General features: G+C 42.5%; 1 protein-coding gene and 1 non-coding gene across 2 annotated transcripts in view; one reads left to right on the forward strand and one right to left on the reverse strand.

The window, feature by feature from the left end:
• The window catches only part of ST6GALNAC5 (ST6 N-acetylgalactosaminide alpha-2,6-sialyltransferase 5), a 272,328-nt gene that overhangs the window by 54,549 nt on the left and 192,623 nt on the right, over positions 1 to 25,156 (forward strand). The gene's annotated exons all lie outside the window — the stretch shown is intronic.
• Positions 16,714 to 16,850, reverse strand: LOC119927448. The gene has a single exon (XR_005450450.1). It is a non-coding gene; the product is annotated as a small nucleolar RNA SNORA7 (small nucleolar RNA).

The following is a 25,156-nucleotide window of genomic DNA, read 5'->3' on the forward strand; positions in this document are numbered from 1 at the left end:
ATTTATTAAGCGCTTACTATGTGCAAAGCAGTGTTCCAAGCACTGGGGTTACAAGGTGATCAGGTTGTCCCAAGTGGGGCTCACAGTCTTAATCCCCATTTTACAGATGAGGTAACTGAGGCACAGAGAAGCTGTGACTTGCCCAAAGTCACACAGCTGACAATTGGCGGAGCAGGGATTTGAACCCATGACCTCTTGACTCCAAAGCCCATGCTCTTTCCACTGAGCCACGTGGTTTGGTTGGAGAGGAAAAGGCTGATCTTGGCGATGATGTGAAGGTGAGACCGACAGGTTTTGGTGACAGATTGTATATGTGGAATGGATAAGTGACTTGCACAAAGTCACAAGTAGATAAGTGTCGGAGCCAGGATTAGACCTCAGGTCCTTTGACTCCGAAGCCTGTGATCTTTCCACTAGGCCAGGCTGCTTTATTATTATTACTAGTGACATTAGTAATAATATTTGTGAAGTGATTACTAGGTGCCAAGCATTGGACTCAGTGCTGAGGAAGATACAGTACAATCAGGTCAGACACAGTCCCTGTCCCACATGATGCTCACAGTCTAAAGGAGAAAGAAAGATAAAGTGACCCACTATGTAGATATTTGAAGCCCCCACAAAACTATTCAGTGGCACAAACCATCTGGTGGGCACAACTACACGGAGATGGATTTCTCTTGGGTCTTTTTGAGGAAAATGGTGGCTAAAATATTAAGGTACTATAAGCTAGAGTATAGTGTCACTTCTGCCATGACATGTTTTGACTATGTTCATGGACTAGAACACTGTTAGAAGGTTAGAAAGTCCATGATAACCTGTGGAGTGTAAACTCATCTCTAGACTCATTGTGAGCAGGGACCTTGTCTACCAACTCTGTTACATTGTACTCTCCCAAGCACGTAGTACAGAGCTCCAAATACAGTAAGAGCTCAATAAATATGATTGATTAACGGGGCAGGGGTTGTGTCTACTAATTCTATCATAAACTCCCGAGTGCTTAGTACAGTGCTATGCACAGAGGAAGGGACCAATAAATACTATTGATTGATTTGGATCTGTTTGAATACAGCAACACTGTGGTGTTGGAAGGAATATGTGAAGGCATTTTTTTAACATAGGGTTGCAAACCCTCTCTGCATCAATCTGAGTTGCTTCTTTTAACAATAATAATAATAATAATGGTATTTGTTAAGCACTTACTATGTGCCAAGCACTGTTCTAAGTGCTAGGGAGATACAAGGTAATCAGGTTGTCCCATGTGGGGCTCACAGTCTTAATTCCCATTTTACAGGTGAGGTAACTGAGGCATAGACAAGTTAAATGCCTTGCCCAAAGTCATACAGCTGACAAGTGGCAAAGTGGGATTAGAACCCATGACCTCTGACTCCCAAGCCCGTGCTCTTTCCACTGAGCCATGCTGTCACCCCTCCTCCCAGCTCCACAGCACTTATGTACATATCTGTAATTTATTTATATTAATGTCAGTCTTCCTCTCTAGACTGTAAGCTCATTGTGGACAGGGAATGTGTCTATTGCTATAATGTACTCTCTCAAGAGCTTAGTACAGTGCTCTGCACACAGTAAGTGCTCATGATTGAATGAATGAATAACTGAATTGTAGAACTGGGTGCAGTTAAAAATCTCAAATCTTTGGACAATTGGCATTTAAGAACCCCTTTCTCAGAGGAGAAGGGTACATGTCCATTCATTGTTATTTTGTATTCTTCCAAGCTCCGAGTAAGGTGCTCTGCACACAGTAAGTGTTCAATAAATATGATTGAATGAATGAGAAGGATGTGAGGTCCCATCCCCCTTCCTCTCTTCCAATTTCTCTAGTCCGTGTTCTAGAAATGGGACTCAGGGTTAAGTTTAACTTTCTGTTAATGAAAAGTGAACAGTGCAACAGTGGCTGAGCTACGTGGCCAAAGTTTGTCAAATGACACTATATGAAAAGAAGTTAAATGTTCTTGAATACACTTATTTACTCCTCTGTAGGGGATGGAGGAAATCCAGTCTCCTTCCTCCATTTTAAACAGAACAAACACCAGCTTTGTTTCAAACTATTCTCTTACAACAAAATTCAAAGCCAATGGAAAAGTCGCAACTGATTTCCAAAGTTATTACTTCTGGGCACTGATGATTAGTTCCAAGCAATGAAGTAAATGACACATGGACTGACACACACCTAACCAAAATGGTCCAGCCGTGATCCCAGAACTGTCTTCAGAATGTCATACTTCCATCTAGATTTTAAGATCCTTGTGGGCAGGGAACATGTCTACCAATTCTGTTATATTGTACAGTAATCTGTACACATTAAGTCTTCAATTAATTGGTCATTAGAGGTACCCCCACCATGTGACATGTAACATTTTTAAGATGGCAGCTTGTATGAGCCTGGCTAAACTGTACTTGGAGTCACTGCTAGGGTGAGAGTTTTGCTTATTCCCTGATGCCAGCCCTGCCCGAGCCTCTACAATAATGGGATTCTCCTCCTGGTTTATTCCAGATTTTTAAGGTATCATTTCCCCCAAGGGGAAAGATGGGCAAGTATTTCATATCGCAAACAAAAAGTAAAGAATCTGGTGAGTGGAGAATTATTCTTAGAGACGTAGTTAAAATCAGATTTGAACTTTTGACCTGAAGGATTTGAACATTATCTCTGAGAGTCTTTACCAAAAGAGTAAAGACGTCTAATGCAGTAATTACAGTATCACTGTTGGTTAAATATAGCACCTTAAGCTCCTTGGGGTGATTTCTTGAGTTGTTGGGCTCTTTGGTGACTGAAAATACAGCCGGATCTTTGTTCTGGGACCGAAAAGCATCCTCCTAATAGATAGAGTTTGTAATTGGGTAAAATGGAGTTCCAGAAGAGCACCCAAAAATTCTATTTCTTTATGGCTTTGGATGAACTTTGTCCTGTTTTCTTTCCCATTATCAAATCAGTTAATCAGTGGTATTTACTGAGCACTTACTGTGTGCAGAGCACTGAATTAACAACTTGGGAAAATACAACTCATAAGAGTTAGTAAATGTGATCCCTTCCCACAAGGCACTTACAGTTTACAGGGGGAGACAGATATTAAAATAAATTACAGCTAGGGGAAATAGAAGAGAATAAGGATATGTACATAAGTTCTTTGGGGATGGAATGATGAACTTTGTCCTATTTTCTTTCCCATTATCAAATCAGTTAATCAGTGGTATTTATTGAGCACCTACTGTGTGCAGAGCACTGAATTAACAACTTGGGAAAATACAACTCATAAGAGTTAGTAAATGTGATCCCTTCCCACAAGGCACTTACAGTTTGCAGGGGGAGACAGACATTAAAATAAATTACAGCTAGGGGAAATAGAAGAGTATGAGGATATGTACATAAGTTCTTTGGGGATGGGATGATGAACTTTGTCCTATTTTCTTTCCCATTATCAAATCAGTTAATCAGTGGTATTTATTGAGCACTTGCTGTGTGCAGAGCACTGAATTAACAACTTGGGAAAATATAACTCATAAGCGTTAGTAAATGTGATCCCTTCCCACAAGGTACTTACAGTTTACAGGGGGAGACAGACATTAAAATAAATTACAGCTAGGGGAAATAGAAGAGTATAAGGATATGTACATAAGTTCTTTGGGGATGGGATGATTAGTAAGGGCTTAAGAAGTATACAGGCAAACACAGATATGATGCAGAGGGGAGCGTCAATAGGGGAAAATGAGGTTTTAGTCAAGGAAGGCCCCTTGGAGGACATAATAATAATGATGGCATTTGTTAAGCACTTACTATGTGCAAAGCACTGTTCTAAGTGTTGTGGAGGATACAAAGTGATCAGATTGTCCACCTTCTAGACTGTGAGCCCACTGTTGGGTAGGGACCGTCTCTATATGTTGCCACCTTGTACTTCCCAAGTGCTTAGTACAGTGCTCTGCACACAGTAAGCGCTCAATAAATATGATTGATCGATTGATTGTCCCACGTGGGGCTCACAGTCTTAATCCCCATTTTACAGTTGAGGTAACTGAGGCACAGAGAAGTAAAGTGACTTGCCCAAGGTCACACAGCTGACAAATGGCGGAGTTGGGATTTGAACTTGACATGATGTGACTTGAGGAGGATATTGAAGGTGCTTAGAACAGTGCTTTGCACATAGTAAGTGCTTAACAAATACCATCATTATATTATTATTAAGGTGGGGGTAGTAGTGGCCTTTAGATATGAATAATAGTAATAATGAAGGTATTTGTATTGTGCTTACTATGTGCCAAGCACTGTTCTAAGTACTGGAGTGATCAGGTTGTCCCATGTGGGGCTCACAGCCTTAATTTTACAGATGAGGTAACTGAGGCACATAGAAGTGAAGTGACCTTCCCTAGGTCACAGAGCAGACAAGTGGCAGAGCCAGGATTAGAACCCAGGTCCTCTGAATCCCAAGCCCACGCTCTTTCCACTAGGCCATGCAGCTAACGTGAAGGGCAAGGGAGTTCCAGGACAGAGAGAGAATGTGGGTGAGATAAATGAGATGGATGGAGATACGGTGAGGAGGTTGGCTTTAGAGAAGTGAAGTGTGAGTGAGGTCAGTTAGGAGGGGCAGAGCTGTGGTTGAGTGCCCTAAAGCCAATAAATCAACCAATCAAAGGTATATTGAGGATTTAGTATCTGTTTAGGAGATACAGTTGAAGAAGGCTGTCTGTTTAGGAGATAAGTTGAAGAAGGCTGTTTTGAGGAGATGTGATTTTAGGAGGCTTCTGAAGATGGGGAGAGTGTTGGTCTGTCAGATAAGAAGGGGGAGGGAGTTCCAGGTTTGAGGGAGGATATAAGACTGTAAGCTCTGCCTAGGCTGTAAGCTCGTTGTGGGCAGGGACTGTAACTACCAACTTCATTCATTCATTCAAAAACAAAACAAAAAAAATCACTTGGGAGCTTGTGTGACCTAGTTGTCAGATCAGAAGGGTCCTGAAGCCCTCCCAGGCCCAGGAGCCTGAGGTCCTGGGTTCTAATCCCAGCTCTGCCACTTGCCTGCTGTGAACCTTCACTGGGTAAATCGCTTCACTGGGCCTCAGTTTCCTTTATTTGTAAAACTACTTTATTCAGCCGTATTTATTGAGCACTTTGTGTGCAGAGCACTGTACTAAGCACTTGGAAAGTACAATTAGGCAACAGATAGAGATGGTCCCTACCCAACAACGGGCTCACAGTCTAGAAGGGGGAGACAGACAACAAAACAAAACAAGTAGACAGGCATCAAAATTGATAAATAAAATAATAGACATATACACATAGTTAATAAAATAGAGTAATAAATACTTGTTCTCCTTCCCCTGTGTGGGATAGGAAATGTGTCTGACCCAATTCTCCTGTGCCTGCTAAGTGCTTAGTACAGTGCTTGGCACAAAGTAAGAACTTAACAAATGGCACAGCAACTATTATCTGGTTGTTCCTCTCCCAGTGGGGAGGGGAATGGGGGGATCGGTACTCTCCCAAGCACTTAGTATCATGCTCTGCACACAGTAAGCACTCAATGCAATTGATTGATTGACATAAATTGGTTGAGTGGGTATAGATGGAGAGTAGAAAGGGAACCTGGAACTGAGTTTTGAGATATTCCCAGAGTTAGAGGGTGGGAGGCAAGAGAAATTAAGAAGAGGCCCTCAGAAAGACAGGAGGAGAACCCAGAGAGGACAGTGTTGGCAAAATCAAGATTAGATAATGTTTCCAGGAAAAATGGTCCACAGCATTGAAGGCAGCAAAAAGCTTGAGGGGTATTATAATGGAATAGAGGCCATTGGACTCAGAGATCTAAGTGCAGAGGTCTAATGCAAAGCATCCAAATTTCTTGTCTTGCAAATTCTGAAGTAATTTTTAGAGCAAAGTCGGTGTTCAAAACTTTTCTTCTTGGGAAAAAAAGATGTATCTCCGGAATTACCTTTGAGTTCTGCTTTTAGGAGAATCTATCATCCAGACTGAAAATTGTGTTGCTCCTTGTTTATGAAAGTTGTGCTAATAAACAGTATTACACGTTACATCTCTTACTTTGCCTTAAGGATAAAGTTAAGCTTCTTTGTCAAGTATTCCGGGGAGGCTTCAATGTTAATCTTCCACTGTCCCAAGCTGATAAGACATGGCCTTTATTCTAAGTACTATCTAAGCACAAAGAAATGAAAAAGAATCAATTTTTGCTGTATGTATACCTTGGGATGTTTGCCTAGAATAAAATAACAAAGGGGAAAATTATGTTACACATCCATTTCCCTATAGGACTATTGTGCAGGGAGCTCACATTTATCAATTCATAATTTTCCTTTTGTCATCCTTTTCATCTTTCAAAAGAATATACATAAGTGTTTAAAACTGTTTAATCCTTGAAAATGAGATACATACTTGGAGGCAGGCAGCTCACTGAAAAGAGGACAGGAGAGTTATAACACAACTTACATTCCCCAATTAAAATTCTATTGAGTTGTCATATTTTATTACATTAATACTTACTCTTTCCCTTCAAACAAAAAATATGAATCATCCAAGGAAAAATGGCTTATGGTTCTAGCATATTTAAGAAAGGCAAGAAGTTCAATATTCCATTTTCATTAAAAGGGAGTTGAAGTCTGGGAGAATAACATCAAGGTAGAAGACCAATTCTCCACAGAATAAATCTCAGATATGCTGGTACTACTATGCTGAGAAGCAGCGTGGCGTAGTGGGTAGAGCAGGGGACTAGGAGACAGAAAGTCATGGGTTCTAATCCAGGCTCTGCCATTTGCTTCCTGTGTGGCCTTGGGCAAGTCACTTAACTTCTCTGTGCCTCAGTTACCTCATCTGTAAAATGGGGATTAAGAGTGGGAGCCCCAGGCAGGACAGGGACTGATATACTTGTATCCACCCAAGCACTTAGTAATAATAATAATAATGATGGTATTTGTTAAGCGCTTACTATGTGCCAAGCACTGTTCTAAGCACTAGGGTAGATACAAGGTAACCAGGTTGTCCCACGTGGGGCTCGCAGTCTTCATCCCCATTTTACAGATGAGGTAACTGAGGCACAGAGAACCTGGCACATAGTAAGCACTTAACTACCATAACTCATTTTTTATTTTACAAGCCTGCAGATGTTCTGTTCAGGTTTTAGAGAATTTAGACTATAACTCTAAAATTTTCTTGTCTTGACTGGCTGATTATTTCCACCTTGGAGTTGTTCTTGTGGGAATTTGAGTCTCTCCTTAATCAGTTGTTACCTTTTCATATATCAGTTGTGGAATTGAATCTTATTACAAAATCTGTGATGATTTCAATCATGGAACTGGCACATACTCTAGTGATAAGTAGTATCGAAAATGCAGTGGTTAAAAGGGTGAGATATTTTTAAACCTGGAAAAAAATCGCACTGGGGATTGGCTGAGTGAGGTGTCTCAGCCGCATAAGCAGACTCCTCGAAGCAGCCATAATCAATCAATCAATCAATCGTATTTATTGAGCGCTTACTGTGTGCAGAGCACTGTACTAAGCACTTGGGAAGTACAAGTTGGCAGCATAATAATAACTGTGATTGTTAAGCACTTATCATTTACCAAGGACTATTCTGAGGGGAGTGTTCTGAGGTCCGGGATAGATGCAAGATAATCGGGCTGGACATATCTAGAGTGTAAGCTCGTTGTGGGCAGGGAAAGTGTGCTTAAAGAGCTCACCTCCTCCAGGAGGCCTTCCCAGACTGAGCCTCCTTTTCCCTCTCCTCCTCCCCATCCCCCCCACCTTACCTCCTTCCCCTCCCCACAGCACCTATATGTTTGTACAGATTTACTGCTCTATTTTACTTGTACTCACTCACTCTCTCACTCAATCGTATTTATGGAGCGCTTACTGTGTACAGAGCACTGTACTAAGCGCTTGGGGAGTACAAATCGGCAACATATAGAGACGGTCCCTACCCAACAAAGGGCTCACAGTCTAGAAGGGGGAAGACAGACAAAAAAACAAAACAGGCAGCCCGCCAAGCCTCCGAGTTGCCCCCGCTGCTTCAGACATCCCGGGAAGAACTAGTTCCCGACTGCTGGACAGGACCGGGCAGCCAGGAGAAGTTCTAGCTTCCAAATCATAATGATAATAATGACGGTATTCGTTACGCGCTCATTATGCGCCAAGCATGGTTCTAAGTGCTGGGACAGACACAAGGCAATCGGGTTGTCCCACGTGGGGCTCACGGTCTTAATCCCGACTTTACAGACGAGGGAACCGAGGCACGGAGAAGTTGTGCCTATTTACTATTCTATTTATTTTATTAATGATGTGTATATAGCTATAATTCTATTTATTCTGATGATATAGACACCCACTTGTTTTGTGCTTTGTCTCCCCTCTCTAGACTGTGAACCCGTTGCTGGTTAGGGATCGTCTCTATATGTTGCCAACTTGTACTTCCCAACTGCTCTGCACACAGTGAGCGCTCAATAAATACGATTGAATGGATGAATGAATATTGTAGTTGCACTCAATAAATGCAACTAAATGAATGAATGATCAATAAGACCAAGGGTTGTCTGGTCATCCCTTTGACAATCTGAGTCTGTGCAGGTTGATTTTTGCTGCATTTGTGACCCAGAGTGCCTAAGTATCTTCGCTACTCCAGCTTGGTGCTACCATCTTTTGAAAACCTCTGCTTACCCATTTCTAATTGGTGCCCACTAGGCTGAACACTTCGCCAACTCCCACTGTTCATTCATTCATTCAATCGTATTTATTGAGTGCTCACTGTGTGCAGAGCACTGTACTAAACGCTTGGGAAGTACAAGTTGGCAACATATAGAGACGGTCCCTAACCATCAGCGGGCTCACAGTCTAGAAGGGGGAGACAGACAACAAAACAAAACATGTGGACAGGTTCCAAGTCATCAGAATAAATAGAGATAAAACTAGTTATGCTTTATGCTTTATGCTGTTATGCTGCATGCTTTGAGGCTTGCCTCAGTTTGTTTTTAAAGTGCTTTCTTTCCTCCTCCCATTCTCTGACTACCCCATATCAGTTCACCGTGAACCAGTTGTTTGGGTATCCCGCTCTTGGTTGTGCTAAATGCTGGGTTAGATTAAATGATAATAATAGTAAAAACAATAATAACTGCAGTATCTGTTAAGTGCTTACTATATGCCAGGCCCTGTTCTAAGCTCTGGGGTAGATATGAGATAATCAGGTGGGATACAGCCTCTGTCCCACATAGGGCTCACAGTCTTAATTCCCATTTTACAGATGAGGGAACTGAGGCATGGAGAATTTAAGTAATAATAATAATGGCATTTATTAAGCATTTACCATGTGCAAAGCACCGTTCTAAGCACTGGGGAGGTTACAAGGTGATCAGATTGTCCCACAGGGGGCTCACAGTCTTAATCCCCATTTTACAGATGAGGTAACTGAGGCACAGAGAAGTGAAGTGACTTGCCCAAGATCACACAGCAGACAAATGCCGGAGCCAGGATTAGAACCCAGGTACTATGGAGTCCCAGGCCCGTGCTGCTTCTTAATCATTTATATTAATTTTTGACTGTGTACAGAGCACTTTTCTAAGCAACTGGGAGAGTACAATACAACGGAGTTGGTAGACCCGTTCCCTGTCTAAAAGGAGCTAATGGTTGCAATGTAATTAGATCAGAAATGATCATCATCATCATCATTAATCGTATTTATTGAGCGCTTACTATGTGCAGAGCACTGTACTAAGTGCTTGGGAAGTACAAATTGGCAACATATAGAGACAGTCCCTACCCAACAGTGGGCTCACAGTCTAAAAGGGGGGACAGAGAACAAAACCAAACATACTAATAAAATAAAATAAATAGAATAGATATGTACAAGTAAAATAAATAAATACATAGAGTAATAAATATGTACAAACATCTATACATATATACAGGTGCTGTGGGGAAGGGAAGGAGGTAAGATGGGGGGGATGGAAAGGGGGACGAGGGGGAGAGGAAGGAAGGGGCTCAGTCTGGGAAGGCCTCCTGGAGGAGGTGAGATGGATGGAGATGGATGCAGCCTTCCTGGCACCCTACAGGTTGCGTAGTGGATAGAGCCCGGGCCTGAGAGTCAGAAGGATCTGGGTTCTAATCCCCGTTCCACCACTTGTTTGCCGAGGGACCTGGGGCAAGTCACTTCACTTCTCTGCACCTCAGTTACCTCATCGGTAAAATGGGGATAAAGACTGTGAGCCCCATGTGGGACAGGGACTGGGTCCAACTTGATTAAGTTGCTCAGTGGAAAGAGCACAGGCTTGGGAGTCAGAGGTCATGGGTTCAAATCCCAGCTCCGCCAATTGTCAGCTGTGTGACTTTGGGCAAGTCACTTAACCAATCAATCAATCGTATTTATTGAGTGCTTACTGTGTGCAGAGCACTATGCTAAGTACTTGGGAAGTACAAGTTGGGAACATATAGAGACGGTCCCTACCCAACAGTGGGCTCACTTAACTTCTCTGTGCCTCAGTTACCTCACCTGTAAAATGGGAATTAAGACTGTGAGCCCCACGTGGGACAACCTGATTACCTTGTAGCTTCCCCAGCACTTAGAACAGTGCTTTTCACTTAGTAAGCACTTAACAAATGCCGTTATTATTATCTACCCCAGCACTTAGAACAGAGCATGGCAAACAAGTACCATAATTATTACTATTAAAGGCAAGAATGGGGTTTCCGGCATACTGTGTTCCTCAGCGATGACAAGGTGGTAATTTTGATGGTATTTGTTTATTCTTATGGTATGTATCAAACACTTTTCTAAAGGCTTGGGTAGAAACCAAGTAATCAGGTTGGACACAGTCCCTGTCCCATATGAAGCTCACAGCCCAGGCACTGGGCAGCTGTGCCTCTGGAGGTCCAGGTCTTGAGGGGACTCTGGCCCCTGGTGCCTCAGTTTCTGTAATCCCACGCTACTGTTCTCCTCCTCCTCTTTCCCACACAATGAGAAGAAGTGAGGTGAGGAGAGGAGAAGCAGCGTGGCTCAGTGGAAAGAGCACGGGCTTTGAGTCAAGAGGTCGTGGGTTCAAATCCCGCTCCGCCACTTGTCTGCTGTGTGACTTTGGGCAAGTCACTTAACTTCTCTGGGCCTCAGTTCCCTCATCTGTAAAATGGGGATGAAGACTGTGAGCCCCACGTGGGACAACCTGATTACCTTGTATCTACCACAGCGCTTAGAACAGTGCTTTGCACATAGTAAGCGCTTAACAAATACCAACATTATTATTATTATTATGTCTGCTGTGTGACCTTGGGCAAGTCACTTAACTTCTCTGAGCCTCAGTTACCTCATCTGTAAAATGGGGATTAAGACTGTGAGCCCCACGTGGGACAACTTGATCACCTTGTAACCCCCCAGCACTTAGAACAGTGCTTTGCACATAGTAAGCGCTTAACAAATGCCATTATCATTATTATTATTATTATTATTATTATTATTATTATTATTAAGATAGTTGCTTGGGTGTTAGTAGTCCAGCTGTGTGTCCCCTTCACATCCAGCAGACCACAAGTCGCTTAATCTTCAAAGCCCTATGAAAGCCCATCTCCTCCAGAAGGCCTTCTCTGACTTCCCTTAGAGAAGCAGCATGGCTCAGTGGAAAGAGCAGGGGTTTTGGAGTCAGAGATCATGGGTTCAAATAAGGGCTCTGCCAATTGTCAGCTGTGTGACTTTGGGCAAGTCACTTAACTTCTCTGGGCCTCAGTTACCTTATCTGTAAAATGGGGATTAAGACTGTGAGCCCAACGTTGGACAGCCTGATCACCTTGTAACTACCCAGTGCTTAGAACAGTGCTTTGCACATAGTAAGCATTTAACAAATGCTATTATTATTATTATTATTCCCTTCTTATCTCCCCACCAGCTGTGTCACAAGTGCACTTGAGTCTGAATTACCTCACAACATAGGCACTAAACCCACCCCTTCCTCCCACAGTGCCCAAGTACATATCTTTAAACTCAGTTATTTCCCCCTACCTGAAGGGTATTTTAGCATCTGTTTACCTCACTAGGCTTTAAGATATTTGGGGCTGGGATCGTGACTACTAAATCTCAGTGCAGTGTCCTGCACAGAATAAGTGCTCAATAAATAGAGAAGCAGCGTGGCTCAGTGGAAAGGGCACGGGCTTGGGAGTCAGAGGTCATGGGTTCTAATCCCGGCTCTGCCACTTGTCAGCTGTGTGACTTTGGACAAGTCACTTAACTTCTCTGTGCTTCAGTTACATCTGTAAAATGAGAATTAAGATTGTGAGCCCCATGTGGGACAACCTGATTACCTTGTACCCTCCAGTGCATAGAACAGTGCTCGGCACATAGTAAGCACTTAACAAATGCCATCATCATCATTATTATTATTACTATTATTATTATTATTATTAAATACTGTTGACTGTTTGAAGGTTCCAGGACCCCAGTGTCATAATAAATCGTGATTTTTTTCTCTCTAAGAATTTGCATTTCCTGAATTGTAGTCCCCTGCTCAGGAAAATGATATAGTATAGCAAAAATCCAGATGACAAAAATTGGGCTTTAATTAGGTTAAACCCTAAGGACTTGTATGTTGTGTGCAAAGAGAGCACACAAGATTATATTGAGCCACGGTAATCTTAAATTAAACCGCCTCACATACTTTTAGAATACTAAAGGCATTAAAGCAAACAAGTGTACCAATTCTGAAAACACATGGGGCTGGCAGGCTTTCCTGTCAAAATGGAAATAGTCCCTTATTTTGTTCCTTAATGAGGAGGACCGTGTGTTGTATTTAGGGATTTGAAATGGGAAGAAACAACATTACCCTTTTCTCACGTAATGAAGTTAAGGGAAGACTGAGACTCCCCCATTTCAAATAAAAAAGTTAGAGAAAGAAAATTGCCTATAATAAAGCATCTGGATAAAGCATTTAAGTAAAATATAGAGCTCCTGGGTTTGCTATATTACCTAGTTATTAAGAGTTAAGGGTGCATTTTACTTCAGTAACAAATCAGAGCATTCTGATCCAAAACTGCAAAACACATCTCCCCCAGTGTGCTCTGAGCATCTGGATTTTAAGTGGTGCACATAGTTCATAACTGGAGGACCATGACAAATAATCCATCAAGTGGGGTTAGGGCACTGTCATTAGAGCTGATCTCACCCAACTGTGTTATGTTTTGCTGATAATCCATCACTTGTTCTCCATTTGAAAACCATTTTGCACTGCCAGAGAGTCTCATAATATTTTTCCTCATTCTCACTTAAAACAAAACAAAACATTTTGCCTGATAAATACTATTTTGCCATGCCTATTTCCTCCAGTCTTGCATAACACATGTTTTATACTATCTGTTTAGGATAGAATGTAGTTAGGGTACTAGGGAATATTCTTCTGACAGTGCATGTCTCTCTGCTGTATGATGTTGGAAGGCATGGTTGTGTTGCATATTCATTCATTCAATCGTATTTATTGAGCGCATACTATGTGCAGAGCACTGTACTAAGCACTTGGGAAGTACAAGTTGGTAACATAGAGACGATCCCTACCCAACAACGGGCTCACAGTCTAGAACGGGGAGACAGACAACAAGACAATATAGCTCCAGTTCAGCATGGGCATCTTCAAAACATAAGTTTTCTTTAATGTGAGGTTCAAAACCCCACATTATATAAAAAAACTGTGTACTTCTCTTTCTAGAACTAGTTATGCAATAGTGTGGAAAGTTTCATGTACTGGCACTATAACTGTCTTTTTTATATGAGCAGATTAATGACATTATTGGCCAAATCAATGGCCAGTCCATTTAAATCTCCCTTTGGGCAAGTCACTTCACTTCTCTGTGCCTCAGTGACCTCATCTGTAAAATGGGGATTAAGACTGTGAGCTCCCCGGGGGACAACCTGATCACCTTGTAACCTCCCCAGTGCTTAGAAGAGTGCTTTGCACATAGTAAGCACTTAATAAATGCCATTATTATTATTCAAAGGACTCTGTCCCTAATGGTGACAACAGGATGCATGGAAAAATCATGTCATGTTTACCCTTGGATTTGCTACCCAATGCTTATTGGTGCATACTCTAGCACCCCATATTTCTCTTTTCCTGATGATTGAAGTCTGATGAGTACAATTGACAAGCCTCACTGTGAAACTTCAGGACGAGGAACCTGCACCAAGGAATTGAATACAGTGATTGTGGTTTGGGGCCACCTCACTCAATAATTCTTCTGGAAACAACTGATAATTACTTCTTGGGCAACTTTTTGCAGTAAAAGATTCAGTATACTTACTGTTCACTTTATTCCTCAAGCTTCAGTGTATGATCAGAATGGATTTAATAATTATGATTATTTTCATCCCACTCACGCTCATTCATTCCTCCAAAATTACAAGGTAGAAACTTTCTAACCTCCTTATTTTGAGTAGGCTAGATCCATTTCTGAACAAGAAGTTTTGTATGCATTCATTCATTCAATCATATTTATTGAGTGCTTACTGTGTGCAGAGCACTGTACTAAGTGCTTGGGAAGTACAAGTCGGCAACATATAGAGATGGTCCCTACCCAACAACAGGCTCACAGTCTAGAAGGGGAAGACAGACAACAGAACAAAACATGTAGACAGGTGTCAAAATCATCAGAACAAATAGAATTAAAGCTATATGCACATCATTAACAAAATAAATAGAATAGTAAATATGTACAAGTAAAATAAATAGAGTAATAAATCTGTACAAATGTATACAAGTGCTGTGGGGAGGGGAAGGAGGTAAGGCGGGGGGATGGGGACGAGGAGAGGAAAAAGGGAGCTCAATCTGGGAAGGCCTCCTGGAGGAGATGAGCTCTCAGTAGGGCTTTGAAGGGAGGAAGAGAGTTAGTTTGGCAGATGTGTGGAGAGAGGACATTCCAGGCCAGAGGTAGGACGTGGGCCGGGGGTTGACAGTGGGACAGGCAAGAATAAGGCACAGTGAGGAGGTTAGTGGCAGAGGAGGGGAGTCTGTGGGCTGGGCTATAGAAGGAGAGAAGGGAGGTGAGGTGAGAAGGGGTAAGGTGATGGAGAGCTTTGAAGCCAATAGGGAGGAGTTTTTGCTTCATGCATAGGTAGATAGGCAACCACTGGAGATTTTTGAGGAGGGGAGTAACATGCCCAGAGTGTTTCTCCACAAAGATGATCTGGGCAGCAGAGTGAAATATAGAATGAAGCAGGGAGAGACAGGAGGATGGGAGATCAGAGGAGGCTGATGCAGTAATCCAATCGGGATAGGATGAGAGATTGAACCAGCAAGGTAGCGGTTTGGATGGTGAGGAAAGGGTGCACCTTGGCGATGTGTGGAGGTGAGAACGGCAGGTTTTGGTGTTGGATTGGATGTGTGGGGTGAATGAGAGAGCGGAGTCAAAGATGACACCAAGGTTGTGGGCTTGTGAGACAGGAAGGATGGTAGTAACATCCACAGTGATGGGAAAGTCAGGGAAAGGACAGGGTTTGGGAGCAAAGATAAGGAGCTCAGTCTTGGACGTGTTGAGTTTTAGGTGGTGGGCAGACATCCAGATGGAGATATCCTGAAGGCAAGAGGAGATACGAGCCTGGAGGGAGGGAGAGAGAGCAGGGGAAGAGATGTAGATTTGGGCGTCATCAGTGTAGAAATGATAGCTGAAGCCCTGGGAGCGAATGAGTTCACAAAGGGAGTGAGTGTAGATAGAGAACAGAAGGGGACCATGAACTGACCCTTGAGGAACTCCTACAGTGAGGGGATGGGAGGGGGAGGAGGAGCCCACAAAGGAGACTGAGAATGAATGGCTGGAGAGATAAGAGGAGAACCAGGAGAGGACAGAGTCTGTGAAGCCAAGGTTGGATAGTGTGTTGAGGAGAAGGGGGTGGTCCACAGTGTCGAAGGCAGCTAAGAGGTCGAAGAGGATTAGGACAGAGTAAGAGCCGTTGGATTTGGCAAGAAGGAGGTCATTGGTGACCTTTGAGAGGGCAGTATTACATCATACCAGTTCTTCCATAATGATATTTTCTGCCTCTTCCGATCATATTTGTAGAGAAGCAGATTAATAGACAGAGCACCCGCCTGAAAATCAGAAATGACGTAGGTTGTGGTATTCCCCCAATTATCTGCTATGTGACCTTGGGCAAGTCACTTAACCTCTCTGTTCCTCAGTTACCTCATCTGTAAAATGGGGATTAAGATTGTAAGCCCCACGTGGGACAGGGACTGTCCAACCTTATTAGCTTGAATCTTCCCCAGTGCTTAGTAGAGTGGCTGACACATAGTAAGCACTTAATATGATTAGAAAGAAAATTAAAATCCATTCTAGACTGTAAGTCTGGTGTGGGCAGGGATTGTCTCTATTGCTGAATTGAACTTTCTAAGCACTTAATACAGTGCTCTACACACAGTGATCACTCAATAAATATGATTGAATGAATGAAAGAATGAATTTCTTGCCCTACTCACAATCAGATTGTGAGCCACTTGAAGGACAGGGGGTGTGTTTCATTCCCAACTGGATACTCTCTCCGAACAGTTAGGACAGTACCCTGAACTTCACAAGTTGAGTCGTCCCCGACCCATAGCGACATCATGGACACATCTGTAATCGTTCTGGTAGTGGATCTGTACAGTTTTCTTGGTAAAAATACAGAAGTGGTTTGCCATTGCCTCCTTCCACACAGTAAACTCATGTCACCAACCTCAACATTCTCCCATGCTGCTGCTGCCCAGCAAAGGTGAGTTTTGACATGTAGCAGATTGCCTTCCACTCACTTGCCACTGCCCAAGCTAGGAATGGAATGGATACGCCTCTGTTTGACTCTCCTTCCCATAGTCGAAACTGGTGGAGTACTGGAAACTCTCCAGGTGCAACCTGAGAAGGTTTGTCAACTGTAGAAATACTAATATCTCCTTCAGAATGATATCTTGAAGTGACACTTTTCCCTGTTACTTTCCTTGGCATGTCATCGACCAACAGTTCAATCTTGAGGGCCAAAGGATGGAATAGAAAAATTAGCTTTTATTCCTCAAGGGTAGCACATCATTCAACAGCATCTTTGTAATTCTACCGAAACGTATTCATGCCTCTTTCTTTATTTTCCTTGTGTACTTCTTGGCCAAGGTATAGATTTCCACTTCAACTTCCTCACGATTAAGAGAACAGATACTTATAGGCAATCTTCATTGTTCAGGTAGGAACCGTCTCTGTACTTTGCCGATTTGTACTTCCCAAGTGCTTAGTACAGTGTTCTGCATACAATAAGCACTCAATAAATATGATTGAATGAGTGAATGAATCTATATGGTCTTTGCAAGATTCACCTCTAGCTCAGCTCTGTACTACCAGATTGGAATTCCCACAGTTTTCTTTCCAATTATGCTTGCAACTTTTACAGTCACCAACAAAAAGTAAGGAGGGATATTAGTTGCTTATCAGTTGGAACTAATTCTGATTGCCTCTTCCCAGCTGGGTTTGTTGAAAAGCATTACAGTTATTTTAGGTGTATTCTAGCTATATTTATATTTGGCACCTAGAATAGGTGTCATGCTTTCCAACAAATATATATATATTTGTATATGTATATACGTATATACATATACAAATATATATATTTGTATATGTATATACGTATATACATACACATAAATGTATATATATATAAATGTATATATATGTATATATATATATATAAATGTGTATATATACATTTTTTCAACAAATATAGATATTTGATTTTTTTATTCAACTGTTGGCATCTTATGAGCAGGAACCATTGCTTCACACTTCAGTTCAAATTTCCCAAACAGTTAGTAGAGTGCATTGCACTCAGTAATAAATAGGTATCATTAATACCGCCACTATCTGTACTACAAATAGTAATAATGGCATTTGTTCAGTCCTGGCAGTGTCCTAAGCACTGTGCCAAGCATGGGGTAGGTACAATACAATCAGTCCATCAGCTCAGTCAGTCCCAGTTCTCCAGTATAAGGGGGAGGAAGAATTGGTAATTGGTATTTAATCCCCATTAGATCCACAAAGTATCAGCATCATTTTGAACAATGATGCATTTATCAGACAAATTATGTCAAGGTGACTGGATAAATGAAACCCTTATCGCAGTACCTCACTCTGCTGCCCAGATTATCATTCTGCAGAAACGCTCTGGGCATGTCACTCCGCTCCTCAAAAATCTCCAGTGGTTGCCTATCAACCTTCGCATGAAGCAAAAACTCCCCCCTATTGGCTTCAAAGCTCTCCATCACCTTGCCCCTTCTTACCTCACCTCCCTTCTCTCCTTCTATAGCCCAGCCTGCACCCTCTGCTCCTCTGCTGCTAACCTCCTCACTGGGCCTCGTTCTCGCCCGTCCCGCCGTCGACCCCCGGCCCACGTCCTTCCCCTGGTCTGGAATGCCCTCCCTCCACACATCTGCCAAACTAGCTCTCTTCCTCCCTTCAAAGCCCTACTGAGAGCTCACCTCCTCCAGGAGGCCTTCCCAGATTGAGCCCCCCCTTTTTCCTCTGCTCCTCCTCCCCTCCCCACCACCTCCACTCCCTCCCTCTGCCCTTCCCCCTTCCCCTCCCCACAGCACGTGTGTATATTTGTACATATTTATTACTCTATTCATTTTATTAGTGACGTGTATACATGTATAATACTATTTATCTATTTTGATGGTACTGACATCAAAATGAATGAAATCTCCTTCATTTCTGCACTACTTTCTGTACTCTTCCTAATCTTTTTAATCATCTTCCAGATGGCCTTAGAAAGTTTTGTTTTGTTTTGTTTTGTTGTCTGTCTCCCCCGCTCTAGACTGTGAGCCCATTGTTGGGTAGGGACCGTCTCTATCTCTGTTGCCTAATTGTACTTTCCAAGCACTTAGTACAGTGCTCTGCACACAATAAACGTTCAATAAATATGATTGAATGAATGAGTTATTATTACATTTGTTAACCACTTACTGTGTGGTCAAGCATTGGGGTAGATACAGGTTAATTAGGTCAGACACAGTCTCCGCCCCACCAGGGGCTCAAACTCTACATAAGAGTGAGTCCAGTCATTGAATCTTTATTTAATAGATGAGGAAACAGTAGACTGTAGACCCTCTAGACTGTAATCTCTCTGTGGGAAGGGAATGTGTCCATCAACTTTGTTATAGTGTATCTTCCAGGCGCTTAGTACACTGCTCTGCAAACTGTAAGCACTCAGCAAATACCATTGCTTCATTCTGGGCAGGGAATGTGCCTGTTTGTTATTGTATTGTACTCTCCCATGCACTTAGTACAGTGGTTTGCACACAGTAAGAGCTCAATAAATATGATTGGAGTCAGAAGTCACGGGTTCAAATCCCAGCTCCGCCAGTTGTCAGCTGTGTGACTTTGGGCAAGTCACTTAACTTCTCTGTGCCTTAGTTACCTCATCTGTAAGATGGGTCTTAAGACTGTGAACCCCTCATGGGACAATCTGATCACCTTATAGCCTCCCCAGCGCTTAGAACACTGCTTTGCACATAGTAATCGCTTAATAAATGCCATCATCATCATGATTGAATTGATTGATTGAAACCAAGGCACAGAGAAGTTACTGACTTGCCCAATGCACTTCCCAAGATACTACTATGAGATGATGATGATGATCTTCAGTCTTCTGGTTCTTCATTGTGTTATTTTGGTTCTTTTCCAGTCTGTTGGAGGACACTTTTTCTTTAACATATATATATATATATGTATACTATATGTATGTATACTATATGTGTGTGTATATATATATATGTATACTATATGTATGTATACTATATATATACATATATATATATTTATATATATATATGTTTGACTGATGTGCCAGTATCTTAAATGAAATACATCTTCAACTTTGAGACAGTAAAGCCCTCATGTTGTTCCCATCCAGGCATTTTCCACAGTTCACATTGTAAAAATCATATTCACTACTTTTTCCCCAAATGATGCCTCAGACAGGTTCCAGGCTTGCTCATGCTTGAAATGTGAACTACCCTGACTTTAAATGAGTAGAGGTAATTTTTGAGTTTTGTATCCCTTTCATCAATCTTGTTCTGTAAGCCATCTTCTCTGCATTTTCATCTGTTTTGACCTTCTGGCTTACTTCAAGTTCCCTTTCATTTATGCACTACTTTCTGTACTCTTCCTACTCTTTTTATCGTCTTCCAGATGGCCTTAGAAAGTGTATTTTCCCCCTTGACTTTCATAAGTGCCCTTCTTGCCATCGTTTGCAGCATGTACTTCTCGACCCTTCATTTCTTTCTTGGTACTCTTTTTCCTTTTCTTTATTTGCTGACAAGGTCATTTGTATAAGGAATATAACACAATCACTGCCTATTCCCCCAATGGAGTTATATTTGAGGTTCAGTGCACGTGATTCCCCTGCAAACACTTTTACCTTGATTTCCGATCATTTTTAGAAGTGGTGGTAGTAATATTTATTGAGCACTCACTGGGTACAATCAGAAGTGAGCTACAGTTCCACGTTTAGCTTTTATTTTCAATTTAATGTCCTGTTTTGAGGACATCTCTACTTGAGCGTCCTGCCAACATTTCAAACTTAACATATCAAAGCAGAACTCCTCATCTTTACACCAAAGCCCTGTCCTCCCCGTGACTTTCCCATCATTCTAGACAACACCACCATCCTCCTTGTCTCACAAACCCATAACTTTCGTGTTATCCTTAAATCATCTCTTTCATTCAACCCAACATATTCAATCTGTCATCAAATCCGGTTGGCTCAACCCTCACAACATAGCTAAAATCTTCCCTTTACTATCCATCCAAATTGCTACCACATTAATCTTGCTACCACATTAATCCACGCTGGGAAGCAGCGTGGCTCAGTGGAAAGAGCACGGGCTTTGGAGTCAGAGGTCAAGGGTTCAAATCCTGGCTCTGCCAATTGCCAGCTGTGTGACTTTGGGCAAGTCACTTCACTTCTCTGGGCCTCAGTTACCTCGTCTGTAAAATGAGGATTAAGACTGTGAGCCCCCCATGGGACAACTTGATCAACTTGTAACCTCCCCAGCGCTTAGAACAGTGCCTTGCACATAGTAAACACTTAATACATGCCATTGTTATCATCATTATTATTATTAATAATAATCCAAGAACCCATCCTATCCCGCCTTGATTATTCATTCATTCATTCATTCATTCAATCGTATTTATTGAGCACTTCCTGTGTGCAGAGCACTGTACTAAGTGCTTGGGAAGTACAAGTTGGCAACATACAGAGACGGTCCTTACCCAACAAAGGGCTTACAGTCTAGAAGGGGGAGAGAACCCTTGTTACGCACCTATTATGTGCCAAGCACTGTTCTAAGTGCTGGGGTAGTAATAATAATAATAATAATAATGAAGGTATTTGTTCATTCATTCAATCATATTTATTGAGCACTTACTGTGTGCGGAGCACTGTACTAAGCACTTAGTCTTAACTATGTACCAAGCACTATTCTAAGCGCTGGGGTAGATACACAGTAATCAGGTTGTCCCACATGGGGCTCACCATCTTAATCCCCATTTTACAGATGAGGTAACTGAGGCACAGAGAAGTGAAGTGACTTGCCCAAAGTCACATAGCTGACAAGTGGTGGTGGAGTAGAATGAGGATGACCAGATCTGGGAAGGCAGTCCCCTGTAGACTGTAAGCTCGCTGTGGGCAGTGAACGTGTCTATCAACTCTGTTATATTGCACTCTCCCAGGCACATAGTATACTGCTGTGCATATGGTAAGCGCTCAATAAATATCATTGATTGGGAAGTGCAAGAAAGAGAAAAGCGCTGGACATCTCTACACTTTCTAGTCCTGCCTCTAACATGAACGTGAAGAACTTGAGGCTTGTGGAATGGAATAGGAAGTGGGGCCAGAAATCGAATTTCAAGGCTGGCCTATTTTAATATGACAAAACCAGAGAATAATAATAATAATAATAAAATTTATTAAGTGCTTACTATGTGCAAAGCACTGTTCTAAGTGCTGGGGAGGTTACAAGGTGATCAGATTGTCCCACGTGGGGCTCAAAGTCTTCATCCCCATTTTACAGATGAGGTAACTGAGGCCCAGAGAAGTTAAGTGACTTGCCCAAAGTCACACAACTGACAAGTGGGGGAGTCGGAATTTGAATCCATGACCTCTGACTCCAAAGCCCAGGCTCTTTCCACTGAGCCACGCTGCTTCTCAGAAGCATTCAGAGAAGCATTCTAAACACATCTGATCAATCTCTGCTGACTCCCTGCTTCCTGTCTCTCCCCACTCCAGTCCATACTTCACTCTGCTGCATGGATCACTATTCCACAAAGACATTCCATTTATGTGTCCCCACTCCTCAGGAACCTTCAGACCTTGCCCATCCACCTCTGCCTCAAACAGAAACTCCTTACCATAGATTTTAAAACACTCAGTGACCTTGCCCCCTCCTACCTTGTCTCCCTGATTTCCTAATAATAATAATAATAATTATGGTATATGGTAAGGGCTTACTATGTGCCTAGCACTGTTCTAAGCTATAAATCAGGTTGTCCCATGTGGGGCTCACATTCTTAATCCCCATTATACAGATGAGATAACTAAGGAACAGAGAAGCTGAGTGACTTGCCCAAGGTCACACAGCTGACAAGTGGTGGAGCCAAGTTTAGAACCCAAGTCTTCTAACTCCCTAGCCTGTGCTGTTTCCACTAAGCCATGCTGCTTAGCCGCTGCTCTTCCTTCTACAACCCAGCCTGCACTTTTCTCCTCTAATGCCAACCTATTCACTATACCTTAATCCCACCCAACTCGACACCAACCTCTCACATCCTTCCTCTGACCTAGAATGCCCTCCCTCTTCATATCCGACAAACGATCTCTCTCTCCACTTTCAAAGCCTTATTAAAGTGTATTCCTCCAAGGGACCCCGACTAAGCCTCATTTCCTCTTCTCTTTCTCCCTTCTGTGTCACCTTTGCACTTGGATTCGCACCCTTTATTCACCCTCCCCTCAAACCACAGCATTTTTCATTCATTCAGTTGCATTTATGGAGCACTTACTGTGTGCAAAGCACTGTACTAAGCACTTGAAAGAGTACAGTATAACAACAAGCAGACATATTCCCTCCCACAAAGAGCTCATAGTCTAGAGGGGGAGACAGACATTAATATGCATGATAAAGAAATTATAGATATATACAGATGTATACGTAGTTACTATGGAGATGGGAGGGAGGTTGAATGAAAGGAGCAAGTCAGGGTGACACAGAAGGGAGTGAGAGAAGAGGAGAGGAGGGCTTAGTAAGGGAAGGCATCTTGGAGGCCAGACATAAGATGTGGGCGAGAGGTCGGTGATGAGATAGAGGGAGGTACAGTGAGTAGATTGGCATTAGAGGAGCAAAGCGTGCGGGCTGGGTTGTAGTAGGAGAATAGTGAGGTGAGGTAGGAGGGGCAAGGCGATTAAATGCTTTAATGCCAAATGTGAGGAGCTTTTGTTTGATGTGGAGGTGCATAGACAACCACTGGAGTTTCTCGAGGAGTGGGGAAACATGGTCTGAATGTTTTCGAAGGAAAATGATCCGGGCAGCAGAATGAACTATGGATTGAAGTGGGAAGAGACAGGAGGCAGGGAAGTCAGCAAGGAGGCCGATACAATTATCAAGATGGGATAGGTTAAGTGCTTCCAGTATTGTGGTATGAGAAACAGCGTGGTCCAGTGGAAAGAGCATGGGCTTGGGAGTCAGAGGTCATGGGTTCTAATCCCGGCTCCCCCACTTGTCCGCTGTGTGACCTTGGGTAAGTCACTTCACTTCTCTGTGCCTCAGTTACCTCATCTGTAAAATGGGGATTAAGACTGTGAGCCTCATGTGGGACAACCTGATCACCTTGCATCTCCCCAGCACTTAGAACAGTGTTTTGCACAGAACAAGCGCTTAAATACCAAGATTTTTATTATGTTTATTAGCAGTTTAGACCGAAAGTAAAGGACAGATTTTAGTGAGGTTGTGAAGGTAGATCTGGCAGGATTTAGGGATGGCTTGAATATGTTGGCTGAACAAGAGAGAAAGGAGTGAAGGATAACACGAAGGTCACAGCCTTGTGAGACAGGAAGGATGGTGGTACCATAAAACAGTGATGGGAAAGTGAGTGGGAGAACAGGGTTTGGGTGGGAAGATAAGTTCAGTTTTACCCATAGTAAGTTTGATGTGATGGGAGGGCATCCAAGTAGAGATGACACTATTGCATATCCATAAGTCATTTATTTATATTAATGTCTGTGTCCCCCTATGGACTGTAAACTCATTATGGCAGGAATGTGTCTGCCAACTCCGTCATTTTGTACTCTCCCAAGTGCTTGGTACAATGTTCTGTACACTGTGAGCTCTCAATAAATATTATTGATAAATTGATTAACTTGGTCACTTGGGCAGTGACAATTTTGAACTTGATTAGCAGTATCCCGCGGTCTAAGTTCTTGCAAATGATGTTAATGTTTATTGCTGAACCAGCAAAGATTGTTTTCACCCATTGATATGCAAGGAACCTTGTTAGGAATGACTTCACCAGGCCATGGGGAACTGAGTCTTTCCCTGGGGATTGTAGGAAGACTTGGGCAAAAGTAACAGAACCATCCTCCTGCTAGGTTTCTCAATAGTTCTCCTTCCCCTAGGTCTTCTGGGAGGGCTATCACCTGTCTCTTCGACTTTCCTCACCACAGTTCCTGACACAAGACCCACAGTAGGAATTGCACATGCTAGAATATGTCTCCTTCAGAGGCTTCAATTCTCAGAGAAAGGAAAACATCAGGTATCTGTTCTCCCTGTATCCATCATCGTCAACAATTGTTTTTATTTCATTCATTCATTCAATCATATTTATGAAGCACTTGCTTTGGCAGAGCATTGTACTAAGTGCTTGGGAGAATACAATATAACAGTAAACAAATTCCCCGCCCACAGTGAGCTTACAGTCTAGAGGGGGAGCTATACATTAATATAAATACATAAATTACAGATGTGTGCATAAGTGCTTTGGGGCTGGGAGAGGGGGATGAATGAAAGGAAAAAGAGGGATGAAGAAGGGAGAGGAAGAAGAGGAAAGAAGGGCTTAGTCAGGGAAGGCCTCTTGGAGGAGATGTGCCTCCAATAAGGTTTTGAAGCGGGAGAGAGTAATTGTTGGATGTGTGCCGAG

The sequence above is a fragment of the Tachyglossus aculeatus genome, chromosome 4 (assembly GCF_015852505.1).
Source record: "Tachyglossus aculeatus isolate mTacAcu1 chromosome 4, mTacAcu1.pri, whole genome shotgun sequence".
Classification (NCBI taxonomy): Eukaryota; Metazoa; Chordata; class Mammalia; order Monotremata; family Tachyglossidae; genus Tachyglossus; species Tachyglossus aculeatus.